The sequence below is a fragment of the Pecten maximus genome, unplaced genomic scaffold (assembly GCF_902652985.1).
Source record: "Pecten maximus unplaced genomic scaffold, xPecMax1.1, whole genome shotgun sequence".
Lineage (NCBI taxonomy): Eukaryota > Metazoa > Mollusca > Bivalvia > Pectinida > Pectinidae > Pecten > Pecten maximus.
The window spans coordinates 1-4846 of record NW_022982291.1 but is presented as its reverse complement, the minus strand read 5'-3'; the positions used below and the strand labels follow the sequence as shown (position 1 = coordinate 4846).

General features: G+C 34.9%; 1 long non-coding RNA gene across 1 annotated transcript; it reads right to left on the bottom strand.

The window, feature by feature from the left end:
• Positions 1–783: 783 nt before the first annotated feature.
• LOC117320442 lies at positions 784–3451 on the bottom strand. Its single transcript, XR_004531043.1, has 3 exons — positions 3339–3451; positions 1464–1584; positions 784–806 (listed from the first exon to the last, which is right to left on the bottom strand). It is a non-coding gene; the product is annotated as an uncharacterized LOC117320442 (long non-coding RNA).
• Positions 3452–4846: the final 1395 nt, after the last annotated feature.

Sequence of the window (4846 nt, the reverse complement as noted above, 5' to 3'; positions counted from 1 at the left end):
GGTGTGAAAGTGGTGTGAAAATGAACTATATCTGTCCAAGGGTTCGTGAGATGTCTAGTAAGGTTATCCTAGAAGCATGGACAGAAGCAGGCATGGACACAGACGTGGCAGCCTCCTTTGCTTTCCTTTATCTTTTCAGCTGGTTGCCGATATTTATACAATTTTTATGATGTTCACTGTCTTGTTGTAATTTTCCCCTTTTACTCGCTGATTCCATTTCCTGTGACTCTCAGACATTAGATAATGACCTACCGCAGAGAGGTGCCTCATAACCCTCTCTGCTGTGTGTCATTTTTCGTTTATGAACTCGGCCAGTCTGCACATGCTTATCTTGATAGTTGCTGTTGGCAATTAATTTCTGTAGTTCAGGTCAAAGTTATACTTTCAAATTGGTTAAATTCAAGGAACTTTGGGTAAAATTCAGAATTTTTAATGGTTTCAAAAAATACAACATTCCTGTTCATTTTTACTTTTATAACATAAATCATTTAAAAGATGTAATGATATTATTATGATCTTATTAAAGAGACAAACGACAGTCATGTGGCTTTTTATCAATTTGTATTGAAAAGAAATGATTAATAGTACCTGTACAAATAAGCCCACTGCTTCATTTTGGCAAAAAAATCTTCAATTCTAAAAGCTAAAAGTCATTTACAATTTAGCAACTTCCCAAAACTTGAATACTGAACTTTCACACTAGGGGAGGGGGCGTATTTGAGGATAAATATAGTAATAAAAATTTTAGCTGAAAACCAAACATCAATATTAATTAGATACTTACTTTGCTTCACCTTTAACAATTTCTGAAACAAGAGATGACAAACATTAACAAATGACAACTAAAAATGATACCCACTTAGGGCTATCCCAGTAAAACATCTACCCCACCCCAGGACTCCAGGTTTTTCAAAGGGATACCAACCATAGAGTTTAATAAATTACAAAGAACTTAAAGGAAGGATATCCCACCATGGATAGAAGTGATTTATTTTGGAGTCCTGTGGTCAAGTAGATATTTTGATGGAAAAGCCCTTAAGATTCAGACTTAATTTCACTGGAACAAAGCTATATCAAATCTTAGATTTCACTAACGATGAGTTTCATAAACTAAGTAAGCCAAATGATAATTTTTTTTTATTAATCATGCATCAAAGCTATATGAGAATTGTATACTTACTATACATCAAAGCCAAATGAGAATTTTCTATTTACTATGCATCAAAGCTAAATAGGAATTTTTTATTAAGTATGTATTAAAGCTTAATGAGAATTTTTTTGATTAAGTATGTATTAAAGCTAAATGAGAATTTTATATTTACTATGTATTAAAGTTAAATGAGATTTTTTTATTTATTATGTATTAAAGCTAAAAAGCTATAAATAAAACAAATGTCAGAATCTACAGGTTTCCCTATATTTAGTTAACAAACAGATGTTCCCTAGACAGTGTGGAAACTAACCTTCCAGTTCCTCGAGGTCCTTGGGCTTGGTCCACTTCGACTCTTTAGTAAGGGCATTATGGTAGTAGACCTTGCCTGTGTCAGATTTATACTCCTTCCAGGGACACTGCGACAGTTGTAACTGTAAAAGGCAGACCAAAATACTCCAATATATGTATACACTACACAATAAAACATGTACAGTGCATTCCGCTTAATCGGGTTGCCTATTTGCGGGGACTTTTTACCCGATTAACCGATTTATGCAATAAGCCGAAATGCACGTCGCCATCTTGGATTTGGTCCGTAATGGTTGTCAGACTTGGGTCGATTTTGGATGAAAATATTTGCGTTATTATTGTTAATAAACGGTGTTTTTGTTTGTGCTTTTACTGATGTCAAATTGTCAGATTACTATTACTAATTGTATAAAAATGTGTGTATTAAAATAACAAAACCTTAATGATTTTCTTATTCGCGGCACAGTGCAATTGTAGCACATCAAATCGGGGGGTCATACATCCCTGTTTCATCCATGTGTTCCTGATTTGACATACGATCTAAGGACTCGCCGACAATTACAGCTAAAATCATTTATGTTTATCATAGAGACATTCTTATGTTCGCTTTGAAGTTTAAAATATTCCATATGATTTCCAATTACCAAAGCACAGAGATCGGAGAAACCGAGTTTATTTAGGTCGTTTCCTGTGGTATAAATTTATACGAACTTGACACTGGCAGTCACTGATAAAACAACACGAAATCCAATGTAATGTTTTTTATTAACCAGTTCTAATCCTTACCTGAATAGGAATTATGAGCTAACGTCGGGCGTCTGTCCTTTTACTGCTCACTACTGATTTTTAACTCACCTGTGTACCGGTGTCGTCACATTTCCCCATGGCGAACCCCTCACTTTGGATTCGCCACATACAGTAAGCGGTGATATCAATCGATCTGTAGCAATATCAGACCCAGGTCAAAACCTATTGTTTTGGTTTCTGCTTCGAAGATTTTACATCCCAGACGTAAAAGTTTAATTGTCTAGTCGCTTAATTATGCTTTTAAAACCCCATTACGTTTTGCCTGCTGCTGACTCTAAAAATAACATTTAATTTTACCCACAATTCTTAGTCGACTTCCTGTTGGGGAAAAACCACACGAGGCAGAATCAACAACAACACAGTTCTGAACATTGACAAAACCCCGACATAACATTACCGTTTAAGGTAATATTTAACCATTTTTTGACATTTTAACCATCAAAATTACACTATTTGTTGATAAATGTCTAAAACTTAAAGAAATACGCGATGACTTTCGTGAAAATCGGAGCATTTCTATTTTTTGTCCCGATTGTTCTATTCGAATAACCGAAAAATACGACTTTTCCAACCCAATTAAACGAATTTTTTTAACATGATTTAAGGGAAAATGGTTTTGGTTTTTGAAATTTTACCCAATTAAACGAAATACCCGATTAAGCGTTACCCGATTAAGTGGAATGCACTGTATTCACAACACAGTAAAACATATTCACTACACAATAAAACATGTATTCACTACACAGTAAAACATGTATTCACTACACAATAAACATGTATTCACTACACAACAAAACATGTATTCACTACTCAATAAAACATGTATTTTTAAACTTTACAAAAGAGGGGGCCCTAGTAGCTTTAATGCTCATCAAAGAAACGCTTACACATATATACAGCCAAACTTCATTATCTGGAACTCAAATAGGTGCATTTTAGGGTGATCTATTTTAAAAGTAAATTCCTAATTTTTTTAGTGAAATTAAAAAAAAAAAATCATGTATTTCAAATTTTTTGGGAAATGTTTTAAAACCTGTTATAAATCCTTTGATACTATGAATGGAATTACCTCAGCCTTGGATTTCATGTCGTCCGGCTTCTCCCAGCTTGACTGTTTGGTTATGTTGTTGTAGTAGTAGGTCCTACCATCAGGTGCCTTGTGTTCTGTCCATAGTGGCTTCTGTAATGGTTCACACATATATACATAATATAAGATATCATAGCGGCTTCTGTAATGGTTCACACATATATACATATCACATAAAACTGGAATGGACTGTTGATTCAGTTTACAGTAGACCTGTCATAATATGATTTGCCCATGAATATGTACAGCGATACTGCCATCGTGATTTGATATGTATCTTCTAAAAATATTTTTTGCGTTATTTTTATGCATATGCATTATATATGATGCAAAAATTTACATATTCAGACTGTTGATCAACAGCGAGATATTCTTTTCTAATTATGAATTAACATCTTTTTATACATAATTCAGCGAAATCTGTCATGTTCATAAGGTGATGCCAATGTTATAGTACTGCCTCACTGAGGTCTGCATCTGGTTAGTTAGAAAAAAATTTTTTTAGCCCCTACTCCTACTAGATCAACAAGGTGTAACACTTGAAAAGTTGGAAGGGGTGGGTAAGCTTCGATTCACTTTGGATTTCAGTTTAATCTGACTAAAATATCAAATGCACTCATGCTTCAGTAACATGCCTTGGTTTAGAATCTTAAAATATCAATGTGTGCTATCGTTTTGACCTGTGACAATGATTTGTAGATGAGAAAATGGCCCAAAAGCAGTTGAGCTGTCGAACAATACATCGACTTAGAAACGGAAGTAGGGTATCCATTTTAGAACAGTTTTGCAACAGTCAATCTGATTGGTGGACAACTCTGTAAACAATACTACCAATCAGACTGCCCTTTTAATACAGCATTAAGATAGCTAGCCTACTTCTGTTCTACAGTTGGTGCATCGTCCAATCTTCACCTGGTTGTTATAGTAGGAGTAGGGGCTGATGATTTTTTCTATAAACAAGAGGCCCATGGGGCCTGTATCGCTCACCTGGTTGGATTTGACCAAATGTCAAAATAATGTTCATGTTAAAATTGTTAATACACATACTCTCTAAGGGACTGAAAGACCCTATGGATTATTTTTACAAACTAATTGTGTTCGAAGAAACTAAGTCCCTTAGGGTGGGGAAAGACTCTTGGGCCTATTTTTACATCAGAATTGTGTTTATCCCTTAATGTCCAACGATGTTATACATAGTTATGGGATGGAGGGTCACAGTAACCATTTATGCAAAATCTGTTCCCCTTTCACCAAGGATGTTTCTGACCAAATTGGGTTCAAATCCATTTAAAACTTTATGACTAGGAGCGATATAAAGACAGATCTCTATTTCCCCTATTTGGCCCCACCCTTCAGGCCCCTTGGGGTCAGAGTCAATATTTACATAAACTTTCTTTCCTCTCTTCCCCCAAGGATATTCCAGACCAAATTTGGTTCAAATCCATACATAACTTTATGATAAATAGCGATTCATAGGATAAACCCTAAGG